Raw genomic sequence first — 21,348 nt, 5'->3', positions numbered from 1 at the left:
AGCGTAAGGTCCCAAGTTCAATCCCCGATACCAAAAAAAAAAAAAAAAAAAAAAATTGATAGCATTCCTGTACTCAAATAACAAACTCACTGAGGGAGAAATTAGGGAAACCACACCTTTCATAATACCATCCAAAAAAAAGAAATATCTAGGAATCAATCTAATGGAGGAAATAAAAGACATCTACATTGAAAACTTCAGTTCTCTGAAAAAGGAGATCAGAGAGGATATCAGAAAATGGAAAGATATCCCTTGTTCTTTTATAGGAAGAACCATTATAGTGAAAATGACCATACTTCCAAAATTGTTATACTAATTTAATGTAATTCTGATGAAAATTCCAATAGTATATCTCACATTAAAGAAAACAATCCTAAAACTCATTTGGAACCAGAAGAGACCTAGAATAGCAAAAGTAATTCTGGGCAACAAAAGCAAGGCAGGGGGCATCACAATCCCTGACAAAGCTACTGTGACAAAAACACCATGATATTGGCAAAAAAACAGATCCAAAGATCAATGGAACAAAGTAGAAGTTGCACAAACAACTCCAAACACATTCAGCCATCTCTGATGAAGGAGCCAAACACTTTCACTGGAAGAAAGATAGCCTCTTTAATAAATGGTGCTGGAAGGGCCAGGGATTTAGCTCAATGGCACTGCACCTGCCTCACAAGTGCAAGTCCTGAGTTCAATCCCTGGCACCAAAATAAATAAGTAAATAAATAATTAAATCATCCTGGAAAAACTGGCTTTCCACATGCCAAAGACTAAAACTATACCCAAATTTTTCACCATGCACTAAATTCAAATCAAAATGGATCAAAAATCTAAATATTAAAATGGAAACACTAAATCTGCTGGAAGATAGAAAAGGTAGAACTCTTGAAGACATTGGTACAGGCAGAGACTTTATGAACAAAACCCTGATAGCATAGGAAATATCACAAAGAATCAACAAGTGGGATCTTACCTTATTAAAAAGCTTTTGCACAGCAAAAGAATTTAATCAATAACAAATGCTGGAGGGGCTGTGGGGAAAAAGGAACTCTTCTCCACTGTTGGTGGGAGTGTATACAGGTGCAGCCACTGTGCAAATCAGTGTGGAGATTCCTCAAAAAACTAAAACTAGGGCCGGGGATTTAGCTCAGTGGTTTCACCACCTGCTGCGCAAGCATAAAGACCCAAGTTCGATCCCCAGTACCAAAAAAAATTAAATTAAATTTTAAAAAACCCCACTAAAACTAGGGCTTCCATTTAACCCAGCTATCCCCCTTCTTGGCATCTTTCTGAAAGAATTAAAAGCATCATACCATAGCAATATATGTGCACTCATATTTATAGCAGCTCAGTTTTTAATAGCTAAATCTTGGAAACAGCCCAAATGCCCAGCAACCATGCATGACTATAGAAGATGTGGGCTTTTTAATACAATGGAGTACTACTCTGCTATAAGGGATAAGCTTGAGACATTTCTAGCTAAATGGATGGACCTTGAGACCATAGTCTTATGTGCCATAAATCAGACACACGTTTAAATACCACATTGTTTCTCTGATGTGAGAAGCTGAAAGTGTAAAAATGGAACGAAATATATAAGAATTGGGAAATGAGAAGAAAATGTTCAAATGAGAAAGGGAACAAGTGAAAAGGAGGGGGAAAGGAAAGAAAGGACAAGAGAAACGAAAATAGAAGGGAAAATGGAAACAAAGCTTTCGTAAATAAGAAGAGTAGAGCCAGGGATTTAACTCAGTGGTTCCACCACCTGCCTCCCAAGCACAAGGGCCAGAGTTCGATCCCCAGTTCCAAAAAAATAAAAAATAAAAAAAATAAGGCAAAGAGTGGCTGAAGGGAAGGAAGGAGAATCGAAAAAACAGAAGCAAAATATATCATGTACAGGTTCAAATTTCCTATGATGAATGTGATCACATGTATATCTAAAATGTGCCAATAAAAATAAATTTTAAAACAAATAAATGGGGCCAGGGATTTAGCTCAGTGGTTCCATCACCTGCCTTGCAAGGGCAAGGTCCCAAGTTCGATCCCCGGTACCAATAAATAAATAAATAAATAAATGCTTTTAAAAACTCAAATGTTTTCCCAGAGTGATTATACTTTTTACATTCCCAAAAGCAGTCAACAAGCAATCCAGTTTTCCCACGTTGTCACAAGCATTTGTTATATTTGGTATGACATTATTTCATTTGCTTTACCTGTTCTAATAGATGTATAGTGATAGCTCTTCATGGTCTTAATTTGCATTTTGTTAATTGCAAGTAAAGTTGAACATCTCTTCACATATTCCTTTACATCGGTATAGTACATTACCTTTGATTAAAAGTCTCCTGAGCCAGGCATGGTGGTGCACACCTGTAATTCCAGCTCTTGGGAAACTGAAGTAGGAGGATCGCTGTGAGTTTGAGGCTATCCTAGGCTACATAGTGAGTTCAAGCTCAACCTGAACTACACAGTGAGACTTTGTCTCAAAAACAGAATAAAACAGGGCTGGGGACTTCGCTCAGGGGTTCCAGCCCCTGCCTCGGAAGCTCCAGGTACTGAGTTCAATCCCTAGTACCAAACAAAACAAAAAGAAAAGTCTCCTTATGTGTGTCTTTTATCTTTCTTTTGTCAGGGCTGAGGACCCAACCCAGGTCATTACTCATGCCAGTCAAGTGCTCTATCACTTAGCTATATATATATATATATATTTTTTTTTTTTGGTACAGGGGATCAAACTAGGATCCTTGCGCTTGTGAGGCAGGCGCTGGAACCACTGAGCTAAATCCCCGGCCCAACTTAGCTATATCTTTAGCCCTTTTCATTTTTTATTTTGAGGCAGGGTCTCATTAAGTTGCATAGGCTGGCTGTTATGGCTTGTGTCTAGGCGTCCCCAAAAGCCTCATACACTCGTAGGTCGGGCTTTTTGGAGGTGGTTGGATCTAGGATGTGTAATGCTAGGATTAAGGCTGCCCCATCCTTGGTGTGAGTGGCAATCCCTAAAGGATGAGTAGCTTGGATGGAATATAAAGGGACAGAAAGCAGGCTTCTGTTGCTGAAGCCATTGCTTGCTGCTTGCTGCCTGCCCTACCATGCCATGTACTATTTTTCCTCTGTGATGCCCCTCTGCCATGCCACCCTGCCTTGGAGCCAGCCAGCTATGGACTGAAACCTCTACCAAGTGTGAGCTAAATAAACCTTTCTTTCCTTAACTTGTGGGTGTTGAGTATTTTGTCTCAGCAACAACAAAAGTAACCAAGAAGCCGGCCTTGATCTCATGATCCTCCTGTCTCAGTCTACCGAGTAGCTGGGATTACAGGTGCGTGCCATTGTCCTGCTGTTCTTTACTGTTGAGATTTCTTTATATATTCTAGCCAAGACTACTGGCACATGTCTTGGCTAGAATCCCAGCACTCAGGGGGACTGAGGCAGGATGATCACTGTGAATTCAAAGCCAGCCTGGGCTACATAGAGAGACCCAGTTTCAAAAAAAAACCAACCAATTTTATATACTCTAAATATGAATCCTAATTTCACACATTTGCATAACTTTGAACGTCAAATTAATTTCTCTATATTTTTCTGAGCTTTAGATCCTTATCTGTAACGCCAAACTCAACACCTCCACTTACATGTCACACATGTGGGCATCATAAAATTTCGTATTCCAAAACCATACCTGTGATAACCCCTTGCAAACCTGCTGCCTCCTGTCCTTTGTCTTTTTTTGGTTTTTTGGTACCAGGGATTGAACTCGGTCCTTGCGTTTGCAGGGCAGGCAGTGGAACCACTGAGCTAAATCCTGGGCCCTGCCTGTCCTTTGTCTCAGTTAATGATATCATTCAGCCCTTCATTTATGCCAGAAACCTAGGATTCATTTTCACAATTGCTTTTCCTTTACCACCATTACACAATTACAAATCTTACAAAATCCTACCTTTTTGTGTATGGTACTAAGGTAGGATGGAAGAAGTTAAGAATAAGTAGAAAAGAGACCAGGAAATTGAGATTTTTAAAAAGTGTACTTTTAAGAAAAACTAACTTCAGGACACAAACCCAAGGCTCGCTTTCTTTCTTTCTTTCTTTCTTTCTTTCTTTCTTTCTTTCTTTCTTTCTTTCTTTCTTTCTCTCTCTCTGTCTTTCTTTCCCTTCTCTCAAAACCTGTAAACCTGGGCAAATCTCTTTCACCTACAAATGGACTTGCCTTCTCCCTTTTTACTTACAAATGGTCCTCTCTCACCTATGAATGGACCACCTTGAGGATTTCCATATGAATGGACTCTCACTGTGGGTGGGCCATTCTCTCCCACCCACTAGACCAAACTAAGACTTCAGATGATCAGATTCCACAGATTTCCACCACCCTGAACACATAAAAGATCCCCACTTTTCCAATTGTATCACACCCCATTTCCCTGTGCACCCGCGCTCTACTCTGAGTGTGTCCTCTATCTCTAGTAAATCTTTCTTTTGTCTCTTTTACAGACCTGTCCTAAACATTCTATTTCCATTAAAGGAGTGAGCAAACCTACAAAGTTATTTTAAAATAGTGGGATAGATGGCTTATTTCAGCCTCCGGGACCTCACAGACTCATCCTTGTGACAGTGATACAGGGCACCAAGTAATCCAAATAAGCAAAATAATCCAAACAAGGGAAATATCATAACTTCCAACCTTCTAGATATCCGAAACTTGAATTCATGTTCTCTAAAGTTGAAGAATGAAAAAAACAAACAAACAAACAAAATAAATTTTTTTTTTTTGGTACTGGGGATCGAACTTGGGTCCTTGTGCTTGTGAGGCAGGCGCTGGAACCACTGAGCTAAATGCCCGGTGTAAGACCGGGGGCCTTACCAAACGTTCTGAGGAGCTGACTGCAGTGAAGCACACCCGGGGATCCCAGCGGTGCCTCCAAAATGTAAGACCGAGGGCCTTACCAAATGCTCCAAGGAGCTGACTGCAGCGAAGAACACCCGGGAAGGAACACACCCGACAAGTTGGAAAGTAAAACAGACCTTAGTCTGGCCAGATGGCACTCCCAAAGCAAAGTAGCTTAGGGAGACGACTAGCCCAGAGTCCGAGGCTCTTTTATAGTGGGTTGCAGGGGAAGTTAACAGGTGAAATTTACAGAAAAGGAACAAAGGTTAGTGGTCAGCTGACACGTACTGATGGTCAGCAGATGTTTGTAGATTGTTCTATAGAGAGCGGTGTCCCGAACATCAGTTTTTGAACAAAGAGTTGAGTAATTTACTTTGGGGCCTTATGGCTGATACAGATCTTATCTAGTGTCATGGAGCTAACAAGCATCTTTATCTATTTACTCACATTCAATCACAGTTGGGGCTAGGGGAGTTTTATGATTACAGAGTTATGCAGTCCCACACCGGCCAACAAAATAAATTTTTAAAAAAGAATATTGAAAAATGAATTCTAGGAACAATGGAGGTTAAGAGTAGGAAGAACTGGGCGGGGATTTAGCTCAATGTGCCGGGCCTGCCTGGCAAGTGCGAGTTCCTCAGTTTGATTCCTGGTACCAAAAAAAAAAAGTAGGAAGAATTTATTTTATTTTACTTTATTTTTGGTACCAGGAATTGAATTCAGGACCTTGCACTTGCGAGGCAGGTGGCAATACCACTGAGCCCAGGAAGAATTTATTGAGAGAAAGACAGCTTCTGTCTAAGAGAGACAGGAGGACCGGAAAGTGGGTTGCCTGCTCACCCTGCTTCTCAAAGGTGTTGTATTGAGCACAGCCTCGAGGTGAGGCAGTTTCAATGTGGGACAAAACCAAAGTCAACTAATAAGATTACAAGTATGGTCACTTAGGTAATATTGATCCAATGGGAAATTATGCAGTGGGACAAAACTATGATCTTAGGTAATATTGATTAAATCGGGATCAAATGGGGAAGCTAGTCACGTAGGAAGCATACATGGAAGGAACAGGGACTTTTTCTGGGAGGAATGGGCTAGGGAGGTTTTGGTCTTGCCCCAAGGTGATTGGTACCTATTTAGAATATTAATCAGTGCTATTCATCTCTAGGACAAGTACGTGGGTATAGTATTTTTTTCTCTGTTTATCATGCTGACCTTCAGTCAATGTATCTGGATTGTCTTTCATATTTACTCTTGGAGGGCCAGCCCTGTGTAATTGCCTACAAGATATCTAATAAACTTAGCTTTCTACAGTAACAGTACTGGGAAGGCCTCACACACAATAGGCGAGTGAGTGTTCTCTCACAGAGCTATGTCTCTACCATAAATTGCCTAAACTGGCCTCAAATTTGTAATGCTCCTGCCTCAGACTCTGATCATTCATTGTGATCCATCTATTTGACTTAGGAACCACCTAGCAGATCAATAAACTCTGGGTGTGTCTGTGGATGACTGACATGTAAACCAGCAAACTGAGAAGGGAAGGATGTAGGTGGCACCAATCAAGAGGCTTATAGCTTGGACAGAATACAAAGAAGAAGGAAGAGTTCCCTTTTTTGGAGGAGCTCTGGTCCTCACCACTGCCTTTGGATATTGGTATTCACTTCCTTCAGGCTTCCAGAACAGGTTCTTCACCTTCCAATGCAGTCTCTTCGGCCTTCACACACCAGTGACACTCAGTGAGCCTCCAGATCTTCAGCCTTCAACCGATGCTGGGTCCTCAGGGCCTCCAGCGTGCAGGCAGCCATTCTGGATTCTTCCATCTCTGATCAGGCAGATGGCCACTGGGACCCATCCACTTCTGATCCTGTCAGGCTACCTCATAAATCCCTTAGAGAACCCTAACTAATACACAGACCCTGGAGCAGCTGGATTACATGTGTGTATCATTGCCACCGGTAGAATATAGATTCTGAAGGAAGGCTTGCCTTGCTACTTATCAGCTGTGTAATCTCAGGCAAATCACTTTTCAGACTTCACTGAAGTCAGTTTCCTCATCTGTAAAACACCAGTCCCTGGAGGTATCTATAAAGTACTTGATGTGCACATTATTTACTAACATTGTTATACTACATTGATACTGTAGAACATTATGCGGTAGCTAAAATTAATTTTTCTGAAATATCTCTTGTTCTCATATGTATCAAAGTCCTAGGAAAGGGGACATGATATACAATAATTTTAAAAAGAGGGCTGGGGGCCGGGGATTTAGCTCAGTGGCACCGCACCTGCCTCACAAGCACAAGGTCCTGAGTTCAATCCCCAGTACCAAAGAAAAAAAAAAAAGAGGGCTGGAGATATAACTCAGTGGTAGAGCATTTGCCCATCAAGAATATATCCTGGGTTTGATCCCCAGCACTGAAAAAGTAATACTTTTTTTTAAAGTAATAAATAAATAAATAATATTTTTAAAAAGATATGTTACACTCCAACTGGGTAATTTAAGGAGATTTTTTTTTTTTTTGGTATCAGGGATCAAACTCGGGTACTTGTGCTTGTGCAGCAGGCAGTGAAAACACTGAGCTAAATCCCTGGCCCTATTTAAGGAGATTTAACAAAGGAAGTACTGACAAAAAGTTTAGACAAACCAATAACGATTATTGCAGAACTTGTTGCAGCTGCCAACAGCTGTTACCAAACTTGGACCTTGAAGGGAAATCCCAGAAAGAGCAGCTGTGTGTATGTGTGTTTGTCCGGGGAGATAGCCTTTAACAGGAGCTGCAACCTTGGATAAGTGGGTACAGCCAACCCAAACAATCTCTCAAAAAAAGGAGGGAACTGGCCGGGGATTTAGCTCAGTGGTTCCAGCACCTGCCTCGAAAGCACAAGGTCCTGAGTTCGATCCCCAATACCAAAAAAAAAAGGAGGGAATTGGGGCCCAGGATTTAGCTCAGTGGTTACACCACCTACCTTGCTAGTGCAAGAACCTGAGTTCAATCCCTGGTACCAAAAGAAAAAAAAAAAAAACGGAGGGAAGCTCAGTGTGGTAGCACATGACTATAATCCCAGCACTCAGGATGCTGAGGCAAGAGGATTGCTGTGAGTTCAAGGCCAGCACAGATACCCTGACATAGTGTCTTGCATTGGTTAAACCTGAATAGAAACCCATAGAACCTATTAATGGAATCCTCAAGGTCAGTCTCCTGGGTCACAAAGCAGAGTAGAAAAGGGAAGAGTGGTCCTGGACTAAAGAAGGATATAAATCATATGAGCAAAATAATAATAATAATAAAATAAACCATATGTGCAAGTATTTCAACTGGGTAAAAATATCTGCAGCAATTAGATTGTAAATATATATCAACATTTTAGTATTGGTTGTCTTTGGGAAGTAGAATTACTTATTATCTTTCTACTTTTTGTTTTTGTTTTTGTTTGTTTTTGGTACCAGGGATCAAACTAGGGACCTTCCACTTTTTTTTTTTTTTTTTTTTTGTATCGGGGATCGAACTCGGGTCCTTGAGCTTGCACCACAGGTGGTGAAACCACTGAGCTAAATCCCCGGCCGGGACCTTCCACTTTTGAGGCTGGCAGTGGAACCACTGAGCTAAATCCCCAGCCCTTAATGTACCTTTTTTTTGTTTTTGGTACCAGGGATTGAACTCAGGACCTTGCACTTGCAAGGCAGGTGTGGCACCACTGAGCTAAATCCCTGGCTCTTTCTACTTTTTATATCTTCTAAAGTTTCTCCCATAAATAATAACAGTTTAATTTTTTTTTTTTTTTTGGTACCAGGGATTGAACTCGGGTCCTTGTGCTTGCACAGCAAGCAGCGAAACCACTGAGCTAAATCCTCAGCCCAGTTTAATATTTCTTGAGCACATTTTACTTTGGTAGCAATCCCACAAGATCTCCCTTGTAGGAGAAGATGAAGAAATTGAAGATAGATTAGTTAAGTAATTTGTCCAAAGTTACAGAGCCACAGCAAGTAAACTGTGGAGCCTTGATTTAAATATAGGCATGGCCAGGGCTGGGGTATAGCTTAGTGGTCAAGAGTTTGCATAGCAACATAAGGCCCTGTGTTTCATCTCACACACACACACATACACACACACACACACACACACACACTCTGTGCTGACTTCAGCAGCACATATACTAAAATCAGAATGATACAGCAAATTAACATGGCCCCTCCACAAGGATAACATGTCAATTCATGTTTTTCTAAGTGAAATAAGTTAGACAAGGAAGATTAAATATTGCATGGTTTCTTTTATGAGAACCACAAAGTATAAATAATTTAAGAACAAAATAAAAGATAGATACTATGGAACAGGGAAGAAGACCTTTGGGAGATGGGAAGGAAATCTAGAGATGGAAGGACAGAGGAAGGAGGGGAGGGGAAAAAGAAGTAAAAAGGATTAAGACGCGATATGTATATGCAGCAATTGCCCACAGTGAACGTATTCATTACATACTGCAACACATACTAATAAAAAGGTGAAGGGGTAACAAAATTTGATGTATCTAATAAATAAAATATTCTTCACCATTAAAAACAAATTATTGGGGCTGGGGATGTAGCTCAGCAGTTCTCCCGCCTGCCTCCCAAGCACAAGGACCCAAGTTCGATCCCTAGTACCAAAAATAAATTACTGATACATGGAAAAAAGAGACAGATATTACAAACTATACACTGATTTAATATGGCAAGCATGAAATTGTACATAGTAAGCCAGGCATAGTGGCACACACATGTAATTTCAGCACTTGGGAGGCTGAGGCAGGAGGATCACCACGAGTTTGAGGCCAGCCTGGGCTCCATAGTGAGTTCAGGGCCAACCTGGACTACACAGTAAAACCTTGTCTAAAAAAAAAAAATTGTACATACTGTACAGTTCCATTTACATGTAATTGAACAAAGAGAAAAACTAACTATAATAAAAGAAAGTCTATCAGTCATTTTGGAACCAGGTATGAAGTAAGGGAATTAAGTATAAAGGAGGAGGGGCCAGGGGGTTTAGCTCAGTGGTTTCGCCACCTGCTGCGCAAGCTCAAGGACCAGAGTTCGATCTCCAGTATAAAAAAAAAAAAAGGTATAAAGGAAGAATGAAGGGAACCAGGGATTTAGCTCAGTGGCACAGAGCCTGCCTGGCAAGCATGAGGTCCTGAGTTCGATCCCTGGTACCAAAGGCGGGGGGGGGGGATGAAGAAATATTTTGGGTTATAATAATAAATGTTAATGGTGATTACTTTGGAATCAAACATTTGTCAATATTCATTGACTGTACACTTAAAATCAGTCCATTTTTTAAAAATCAGTGCATTTTACTGTAGATAAGCTGTATTTCAATAAGTTATTTTAAATGAATAAATTAGGGAAATCTCATTTGTATTAATTATTTTCCTCATTGTTAGGACAAAATACCTGACACTCACAACGTAAGGAAGGAAAGATTTATTTTGGCTCAAGGTTTCCGAAGTTTCAGACCACGGTTGTCAGAATCAAACACAGAAATGGCATGGTGGAAGGGCCTGGGCAGAGGACAACTGCTCACAACATGGAGACCAGGAAGCAGAGAGAAGAGGGAGGAACCAGGGAGGGAGATGACCCTCGCACATCACACTCCCTGTAATCTGCCTCTTTCTTTTTTGGGAGCAGTTTTGTTTTTTGTTTTTTTTGGTACCAGGGATCAAACTCGGGTCCTTGCGCTTGCGCAGCAGGCAGTGAAACCACTGAGCTACATCCTCGGCCCAATCTGCCTCTTTCTATCAGGCCCCCTCCTGACAGCGTATTCAGCTGTGGATTCATCAGTGGACTCATCCACCAATGAATATAGTACCACCATGATCCAGTCACCTTCCAAGCACATCTAACCCATAGCATCACTCTTCAGCCAAGGAAAAAAAGTATACATATGATATTATTTGTTTTTAATAGTATGAAAGAATCACTGGGGGAAAACAGATGCTTAGGCAATCCTGTGGGAGCAGTTTTGCTTTTATATTATTCAATTGTCTCTAACAGTTACTTTTGTCATTTATGAATATTTTATAAACTTGTGTTATCTAGACAGTTATTTATTTCTTCATAATTTCCTTATTTACAAAAAAAATGGTTTCCTTAATTTTTTTTTCAATTTTAAAAAAATTTTATTGTCACATTTTAGGTATACAATATAATGACATTCATCATTGGAAATTTGCTTGTTTTGGTTTTTTTGGTACCAGGGATTGAACTTGGAACCTAGTGCTTGCAAGGCAGCTACTGGAACCACTGAGCTAAATCCCCAGCCCATCGTTGGAAATTTGTACTTTTACATAATCTACCTTGGTTCTTATTTGTTTCCCTTAATTTTAAAAAATCTTTACGTCTATAAATGTATTGGTCTTCTTATTCCCAGCATTCCATGAACTTGTTTTGTTTTGTTTTTGGAATGGAATGGCAAAGAAAGAGTTCAGAGCTAACTTAAGAACATATGTTTTTGATTCGGATGATGTAAGACGTAATGCCTTATTCACCTCACAAATGCTTCTTTTTTTACTATAAATAAAACTAACGGGAGGCTTTCCACCAGCCACCAGGACAGGGTGAGGAGGACCCCCACCCCCACCCCGGGCAGGCCCACCAGCTGCCTCCAACAATACTGCTCACCCCACCAGCCTCTGGCCTTTTGGCTGTGCAGCTACTTGGTTATACACTGCAGAGGCACAGGGGGACATAAAAGCCATTGTCCTGAGCTCCAGAAATGAACAACGGAGAGAGCACCTGTCTCAGGCTCCCTGATGAAAACAAGCCCAGTGGAAAAGTGAAGGGAATCTCTGCAATAAAGACACACCAGACCACCGTGATTGGTAAATTGGAGGGATTATCAGCTCCCATCGGAAAATGGACTTTCTTCGGGGGAAAAGCAGCTGAAACTTGCAGTAGAAACTTGTAGAGTGCAACCCTGCAGAAGGACAGGGAGCTCAACTTGGGACTTGCAACCAGAAATCTGCCTGAATCTCACAGGTCTGGAATGAGCTTACTGAGACTCATTGACTTATAACTGCACACTGCTGCCCATGTTGTCGATTGTGACAGCAGAGACACACCTTGAAGGAGGCCCTTTATTTTTTAAAGGTGATAGATTAATAACTACCACAAATTGTCATTCTTTAAGAGGTATTTGATGCTATGGTGTTGCTGATTGTATGACTTGGGCTAAGGTGTCCTGATTGATCTAAACAGTTTTCCTTCCTGGTATAAAGAAAATGAGATAGCCTCAGAGCCATTAGAGACTCAAAACCTAAAGACCAGCTATATCTGGTAGACACCTCTGAGAAGCAACCGTTCCATAAGGGTTTTAAATAGATTGACAAAGATACTTACAATAAACAACTTCATACTATCAACCCAGGAACTAAACCAGGGACAGTACCAAAAACAAAAATGAGAAGGCATTTAAGCAAGTCACAAACCCAGACTTCCACCCCACAAAAGGCAATTTCTGGGGGAAATGAGGTACAAAAGTCTGATAATCAACCACCTGGACACCCTGAACTGATAGCACAGGAAGTAACAAAGCAGATGCATGAGGCTCTAGAAAAATTCAAAGCAGAAATAATCTCCCAGATTACAGAGATGGTGAGCAGGGTGAAAGACATGATTAGAGGCTCTAGAACAGAAACTGATAAAAAAAATAGATGAGCTCAGAAACATGCTGGAAGCCAGGAATGCCCAGCATAAGAAAGAAAGGGAAACCATGAAACAGATTCAAACAGATATTCAGGAGATTAAAAACTCCATTGAAAGCATGCAGAGCAGACTAAGAGAATCTGAAGATAGAATATCAGATATAGAAGACAGGATTGCGGTGAAGGACTGTAAATAAGCCAGCCAGGGATTTAGCTCAGTCGTTTCACCGCCTGATGCGCAAGCGCAAGATCCTGAGTTTGATCCCTGATACCAAAAAAACAAAAAAAGAACTAACTAAAAGGACATCTTTTGCTCACATCAGTGTGCACATGCAAATAAATTCATACAATTCTTTCTTTACTTTTTCCTCCTTTTATTTTTACTCAATATGTCAGACTCACAACAGATATTCCTCTTGTGATCACTATTTTCCTCTCTAGTTGCGTTTTTACAATTTCTAGTTGGTGTCTACAAAACAAGCACAAAAATTGTCTAAACTTTCCCTTAATGTTACACCCACATCAAAGGCTTTGTCAACAAGGACACAAACAGATCTGTTCTCTTTACATGGCTTTTATGTCTCTATATTTCTGGTTTTTTGTTTTTTGTGTTTTTTTGTTTTTTTGTTTCTGGTACCAGGGATCGAACTGGAGACCTTGTGCTTTCCAGGCAGGCGGCGGAACCACTGAGCTAAATCCCCAGCCCCAATATGTCTCTATATTAGTAACTTTATTATATGATCTAAAAATGTTCATGAATAGACAAATGTAAACCCCTCAAATTGATTATGAGTTGAGAATGATGCTAAATGTCACTGTCATTTTCTCTTATTTTTTCTGTTAGCAACTTTGATTAGTTATTCCTATAACATCAATAGCAGTAACCTCTATAACATAAAATGCTAGGTAAATTTTATGTTTTCATGCTTCTCTTTTTTATTCTATTCCAATACAATCAAGGTTTCTGTTTTTAAAGAAAATTGCTCAACTTTAAATTTTAAAAACTATAGCTTTAGAAATGAGAAATTCATGATTTCTAAACATTTATTAGGTAGGTGCTGCACCACTGAGCTACATTCCCAGCAGATTTCCAAACATTTAAAGAACTTGTATCGATCCTTCTCAAAGTCGTTCAAAAATTTAAAGAGGTTAGAATACTTCCAAACTCCTTTTGTGAGGCCAGTATTATGTCAATACCTAAAGCAGACAAGTACATGACAAGAAAAGAAAACAACAGGCCAATGTCCCTGAGGAACATAAATGCAAAAGTCCTCAATAAAATACCAGCAAACTGAATTCAACAGCACAGTAAAAGGTTCATTCATCATGATCAAGTGGGATATATCCCTGTGATGCAAAGATATTCAACATATGTAAATTATTAAATGTGACACATCCCATTAACAATACCAAAAAAAAATGACTATCCCATTAGGTACTCAAATAGAATTTGACAAAATTCAGCATCCTTCATGGTAAAAATGAATGAATCCCAATCTAATAAAGGCTATCTATGAAAATCCCACAGTTAAAGTTATACTTAGTGGTGAAAAGCAGAAAGTTTTTCCTCTAAAATCAGAAACAAGTCAAGGACACCTAGTCTCACCACTTCTCTTCAACAGAGTACTGGAGGTCCTTGCCAAATCAATTAGTCCAAAGAAAGAAAGCAATAAAAACATCCATACAGGGCCGGGGATTTAGCTCAGTGTTTCCTGCGCCTGCCGCTCAAGCGAAAGGTCCCAAGTTCAATCCCCAGTACCAAAAAAAAAAAAAAATCCATACAGTTGAAGAAGAAGTAATAGCATCAATGTTTGATGATGACATGATTTCATATATAGAAAACCTCAGGGGCTGGGGATTTAGCTCAGTGGTTCCGCTGCTTGCCTCACAAGCATAAGGACCCGAGTTTGATCCCCGGTACCAAAAAAAAGAAAAAAGAAAACCTCAAAGACTCCATCAAAAATTCTTCCAGAGTTGGGTGTGGTGGCGCAGGCCAATAATCCCAGCATTTGGGAGGCTAAGGCAGGAGGGTCACTGTGAAGTTGAGGCCAGCCTAGGCTACATGGTAGATTCAACACCAGCCTGAACTACATAGTGAGACCTTGTCTCAAAAAAATTTAAATTTAAATTAAAAAAAAATAAGTTATAGGGCCTGGGATTTAGCTCAGTGGTTCTGCCGCCTGCCTCGAATCCCAAGGACCCAAGTTCGATCCCCGGTGCCGGAAAAAAAATAAGTTATTGTGACAGAAACCAGAAAAGTCATTGCCTCCAGTAGGCACAGAGTTGACTGTAGTAGACATAAATGAATTATGTGAGGTTGGTGGAAATGTCCTGTCTGGCATTCTAGAGGTGCTTATCTGGAGGAACATAACTGTCAAGACGCATCGAACTAAGCATGTCAGATCTGTGCACTGCATGCCCGGTCCTCCCTCAGCATCCCTGTGAGACTCCTCCAGAAGCCCCTGCATAACAAATCCATGCACGTCTTTGAATGGGATAGATGGTATTTGCAGATAGCCCATGTACATCCTGGTGCACACTTTAAACCTTCTCTAAATTTCTTGCAATACTTTATACAATGTAAAGGGTTAGTAGCCGTTACTCACTGGGGGATAATGACCTCTGTCATTATCAAACATTTTGTTCCCCCTGCCTCCCTTGTCACTCTCCCCCCCTCCACGTGCCCTCTATCCTCTTTAATATCTGTCACATCCTGTCATGCAGTTTCCTTCATTCTGAATACTGTTTATTCCTTTGCCCATCTCACAAACTGTAATTTAAGATCTGTTTCAAGTATTTCTTCTCAATTCTCCCTTTTCTTTTTCCTCCCCTGAGGGACAAGTATCAAGGTTTTTTGTTGCTTTCAGGGAAGACAAGCTGGTGGCAGAGCAATCCATAAGGTGTCAATGGAACAGGCTCTCTCTCTCTCTCTCTCTCTCCCTCTCTCTCTTAACCTCTCTCTCATCTTTCTTATACTGGGAATCAAATGCAAGGGCACTCTATCCTCAAACTATAAGCCTAGTCCTTTTTATTTTTTATTTTGACTTAGGGTCTCACTAAGTTGCCCAGACTAGGCTTGAATTTGAGATCCTCCTGCTTCAGCCTTCTGAGTAGCTGGGAACCCTTCTGGTTTCTTAAAATACAATTGTTCTTAAACCTGAGTAAATTTCTGGAGTAATTGAACTTATGGTATATAGGGAAATTCAGGAGAAAATAAACTGTCCTTCAATTACAAAATGGAAATTAGCTATTTATTTGAACAATTTTTTGAAAAACTAACCTGCATATAGCACATCAATAAAATATTTTATTTCAGGTAGAGGGAACAGCATACACAAAGTCAAAGGAACAAGAGACAAAACTAGCTCAAAACCCATTATACCAACACTCCGCTACTTCCACTACCAATCCTACTCTGTATTATTTATATTAGTTAATGAGTGAAATGTTAAGTTGGGGAATGATAACAAAAAATAACATGCAATAAAAGCTTAAGAGGAGTTGGTCCAAAGGTTGTGGGTTATTGTTAAACTGATTAAAATTGTCTCCCCCGACACCCATACTTGACTGTGTGTTTACCAAAAAAAAACAAAAACAAAAAAACTTAAGAAGGTCTATCATTGTAAGTCTTGGAAGTCATATAAAAATATATTTGTGGGCCAGGGATTTAGCTCAGTGGTTTCACCGCCTGCTACGCAAGCACAAGGACTCAAGTTCGATCCCCAGTACCAAATAATATATATATATATATATATATATATATATATATGTTCACCATCATCCGTTGATTCTAGGAAATTCTGAGCCATTATTTCTTTGGACATTCCATTTCACTGTATTCTCTGTTCTCAGTCATGGTTGGAAATATTTTATACCTTCTCATTCTGTTTTCCTCGAAAGCACATGTTTCATTTCTTTAGCTTTCTATGCATCTTCTATGTATTTTTCCTAGATCAGTTTTCCAATTCTTTAATTCTCTCTTTAACTGCTTTAATCAGTCATTAAACTTGTCCATAATTCTTAAAATTTCAATGACTACATTTGTCTTTTCTAGAAATTCTACTTGCAAACCAGGTATAGTGGTCTACACCTATAATCCTAGCTCTACAAGAGGGTTGCTGTGTGTTCAAGCACCATCTGGACAACATAGTAAGATCAAACAAATGAATAAGTAAATCAATCAATAAATAAAAACAAATGAGGGTGAAGATGTAGCTCAGTACTTCCTAGGTTCAATCCCTAGTTCTGAAAAGGAAGAAGGAGGAGAAAGAAGAGGAGGAGGAGGATGAAAGGAAAGGAGAAAGGGAGAAAGGGAGGGAGGGAGAAAAGAAGGAAAAAATTCTATTTGACAGTTTTGTCTGTGTGTGTGTGTGTGTGTGTGTGTGTGTGTGTGTGTGTGTGTGTAGAGGTAGATACTGGTTTCAAAGCTATCTGGGGGTTTTTTTTGGTACTGGGGATCCGAACTCAGGACCTTGCACTTATGAGGCAGGTGACAGCATTACTGAGCTAAATCCCTGGCCCCTATGTGTTGCATTTTGTGATAGTCTTGTTTGAATGCTTCTAATTCCTTATTACTTGTCTTTATTATTTTAAGATGTGCTTATTTTACAGTCTCTAACTCAATAATGTAGCCATTTACCATCCTTAGGGCAAGGATGAGATTTATTTTGTGGATTACTATTTCACTTTTTTTTTTGTACCAGGGATCAAACTCAGGACCTTGTGCTTTCCAGGCAGGTGCAGCACCACTGAGCTAAATCCCCAGCCCTCTCTTATTCTTTTTATTGATGGAAGCTAGTAGTTTCTCTCTGTATTTTAATTTTTTATTTCTAGTAATGGAGGGAGATAGAAGGTGGAGGGGAGTTGGAGGAAAGGGAAGAGCTATTCTAATCTTTGTTCAGTGCTCAGCATCAAACTTAGGGCCTCATACATGCTGGCCAAGCGCTCTATCACTGAGCTATAAGCCTAGGCCCTATTTGTTTGGTGAACTCATACCTGGGTTTTGTATTTTGGAAATTCTGTGAGGCCTGAATTAAGGGTACACTCCTTCAGAGATTTTGTGTTTGTCAAGAACATACTGATAACATAACACACACACACCTTTTTTTTCTCTAGCTTTACTGAGCTATACTTTTTTTTGATAACAGAGATTGAACTCGGGACTTTGTGCTTGCAAGGCAGGCAGCGGGACCATTGAGCTAAATCCCTGGCCCTGAGGTATACTTTCATACATAATAATTTCACTAAGTTAAAGTATTCAATTCAATGAGTTGGTTTTTTTGTTTTGAGATGGGGTCTTGCTATGTAATTCAGGCTAGCCTTGAACATAAGATATAGCCCAGGCTACCCTGGAACTTATAGAAAACCTCCTGCTTCAGCCTGAGTTCTGGGAATGCAGGTGTGGGCCACCATAGCCACTGGTCCACTTCCTTATCACTCTCTAATTTTAGATATTTTAGCAGAGTGGTATCTCATTGTGATGATTTTTTTTTTGGTACCAGGAATTGAACTCAGGGCCTCTCGCTTGCCAGGCAGGCACTTTACCATAAGCTACATCCCAGCCCCTATCATTGTGATTTTAACTTGCTTTTCTCTAATGACTAATAATATCAGTATATTTCCATGTCCATGTTGACCATTCATGTATCTTCTTTTGTGAACTGCCAGTTCAAATCTGTTGCCCATGTTTATATCACACTGTTTATTTCCTTTTTGCTGTTATAGTTTTTAAAAATGTATTCCAGATGCAAGTTCCTTTTCAGATATATGCTTTGCAAATACTTCCTCTCAGTATGTGGCTTGCTTTCAAAGAGCAATTATTCTAAACTTTAAGTACAATTTTATAATTTTTCTCTTTTATATATTGTGCTTCTTGTTTCAAGAACACAAAGCGGAAAACTGTGTTTTCCTAATGCCTCGTTTTGGAAATTATGTTCACAACATTCTGTTGATTACAAGGTGCTGTATAATCTAACAAGTAACTAGCCTTTGTCCCTGGATTCTGGGAGAGAAAATTTAAATCCTTGGAATCTCCTCAGTAATAGGAATATATTTGTTATTCACGAGGCCCATGGATAACAACTGAGTTTGTGCTAAAAGATAAGAGGGGCTGGATGCTAGGAGGACCTGCCATGTGGCCAGAGGGTTGCCAGAGGTGCCAAGAGTAAAGCAGAGGCAGCAGGAGGCCAAGTTCAGTCCCAGCTTGTGCGCTGCGGCCCTGTGCGGTCTCCAGACACAGCAACTAAGTGGCACATCCAGGTCAGTGAGCGCTGTTGATGTGGCAGAGGGGGCACGCCCTGACACCACAGGGAGAGAGCATGGGCGCCATCCTCTCAGAGCCCTCCCAGCCTGCACCCTAGTGTGTCTTCGTCTGGCTGGTCCTGATTAGTCTCCCTCATAATAAAACTTCTACACTAAGTGAAGCACTTTGCTGAGTTCTGAGTCAGCTCATGAGTTACTGGACCTGAAGATCATCCTAGAAACTCCTCAGCTGTGTAGCTGCTTGGGCAGAAGTATAGATTCGAGTACTCCGCCTGTGGCTGGCATTTACAATGTGGTCAGTTCTGGAAATTGTGCCCTGTGGATTCTAACCCTAATTCCATGGAATTAGCATCAAAATGAAATCACACAGCACCACACCCCAGTGGGTGGCAGAATGCAAGGGCAGTCTGGGTTTTGAAGGGGACAGACTGGCTTGAGAGGAGCAGAAGCAAAGTTACATTGCAAAGGTTGCGCAGACTGCACTGAGAGAAAGCTGTGATCATTAACCAGTTTATTACACCTTACAATTACAATTACAATTTAGTGCTGTCCTGGCTTCGCATTTACTGGGTTAGTTAGTTAGTTATTGCAGTGCTGTTGCTGAACCCAGGGCCTCAAGCATTCTAGGCAAACACTGGGCCACTGAGCTACATCCCAGCCCTTTCAGTGTTTTGTATGGAAGCTTTCCAGTTATCAGTTCCCACATCCCCAGAAAAAGAAGTCCTCCTAGTTACCTACTATGATACACAAGTGTGGTATAGAAGGCAAGAGGGAAGGCACAGAAGAACCCATCTGAGAGGAATCTGGAACACAGTCAGGAAAGATGATGGGCTAGGAACCACTACATGTGTGGAGAGCATGAATTATTGAAAGGGTTGGAAGGAGGAGGGGTTGACTGAATCCAAAGAGAAAAAGCAATAAAGAAGAAATATGCAGACCAGGGATATAGCTCGGTGGCACTGTGCCTGCCTGGCAGGCACAAGGTCCTGAGTTCGATCCCCAGTATCACAAAAGAAGAAGAAGAAGAAGGAGGAGGAGGAGGAGGAGGAGGAGGAGAAGGAGGAGAAGAAGAACAAGAAGAAGAAGAACAAGAAGAACAAGAAGAACAAGAAGAACAAGAAGAAGAAGAGGAAGAGGAAGTAATAAAAAGAGGGAAGAAACAAAAAGAAAGTAAAAATAGTAAAATATGAGAAAGCCCTAGAACTTTTCCCTGGAAAGAAAATTCTTTTTTTTTCCTGTACCAGGGATTGAACTCAGGACCTTGAGCTTGCCAGGCAGGTGCAGTGCCACTGAGCTAAATACCCTGGAAAGAAAATTATTTTAAGATGGATATGTCTTTTTTCAAAGGCTAAAAGCCAGGCATGGTTGTATATATCTGTAATCCCAGCACTCAAGAGGCAGAGGCAGGAGGATTGCCACAAATTCAAAGCCAGCCTGGCTATATAGTGAATTCAAACCCATCCTGAACTATTATACTGAGGCTCTGTCTCAAAAAAAAAAAAAAAAATCTGTCTTTGTTAATATATAGCAACATGAAAAGTTCACTAAAGACCAAAACTCTTAGTACGACCATGTTTGTACAAGTTGCGCTTCAGTTTGAAGTGACTGGAATTGGAATCATCAGACAGAGATGGCTCCAGGAGTAGCAGGGGGAATTAAGACCCCAACTAAGCTGGAAGTACCTTCGAGCATCAGTCAGGCCCCTTTCCTAGCTGGACATCTGCCACCTCAAACTGAGGCTCGTATAGCAGAGGGTGAGCTGGGACTCAGGCCAGGCTGCTGCTGTGCCTGTGTTAAGTTACAGACCCAGTTCTTATCTATAGTTACTAGAACCCAAGTGCCTTCCTGAGGTCGACAAAAGGATCAGGTAGGTATCAAACTGGTTTTTAGCACTTTTTACTAAAACTAAGTTCCAGCAAAGAGTGTATTCTTGCTTTTACACTGCTGTGAGGTGAGAAAAAACAGTGGACTAAAGAAATCTCACATCTCAAGCCTGGTGCAAGGATATATGGCTATAGTCCCAGCTATTCAGGAGGCTAAGGCAGGAATTTCACTCCAGTTCCAGTTTGTGGCCAGCCTGGGTGATGTAGCAAGACCCTATCTCCAAACACAACACATACACACAAACCAATCCTTAGGACATGGGTGTAGAGGTATAGCTCAGTGGTAGGATGCTTGTCTAGCATGCTGGAGACCCTGACATGGATGGATGGAAGGAGAAGGAAAGGAGGGAAGAAAGGAAGGAGAGGATGAAGGCTTAAGATTTGTTATGTGCAGGGCTGTGGATCTAGCTCAGTGGTTCCGCCACCTCGAAAACACAAGGTCCTGAGTTAAATCCTCAGTACCAAAAACAAAAGTGAGGGAACTGCAGTGACACCACAATGACAGTGTGGCACTGATGATATTAGTGGACCCACTAGCACACTGCATCCTGCTGATACTGGCCTGTAAGAACTGTTATGTGCATGTACCAACTCCCTACAATGAATGTAATTCTATGTACTGCAAACATGTACTAATAAAAAAAATAGAAATAA

At 40.6% G+C, this 21,348-nt stretch overlaps 1 protein-coding gene and 1 pseudogene across 11 annotated transcripts in view; one reads left to right on the top strand and one right to left on the bottom strand.

Annotated features, from left to right (window-relative positions):
* The window catches only part of N4bp2 (NEDD4 binding protein 2), a 176,681-nt gene that overhangs the window by 142,130 nt on the left and 13,203 nt on the right, over positions 1–21,348 (bottom strand). The window lies entirely within an intron of this gene.
* On the top strand, positions 9,005–9,097 carry LOC147825116 (U6 spliceosomal RNA; annotated as a pseudogene).

This window comes from Heterocephalus glaber, unplaced genomic scaffold (assembly GCF_053883595.1).
Source record: "Heterocephalus glaber isolate CG9 unplaced genomic scaffold, H.glaber_assembly_v1.0 deba00001509, whole genome shotgun sequence".
NCBI classification, from domain to species: domain Eukaryota; kingdom Metazoa; phylum Chordata; class Mammalia; order Rodentia; family Bathyergidae; genus Heterocephalus; species Heterocephalus glaber.
The sequence above is the reverse complement of the archived record's forward strand: the minus strand, read 5'-3'. Positions and strand labels throughout refer to the sequence as shown.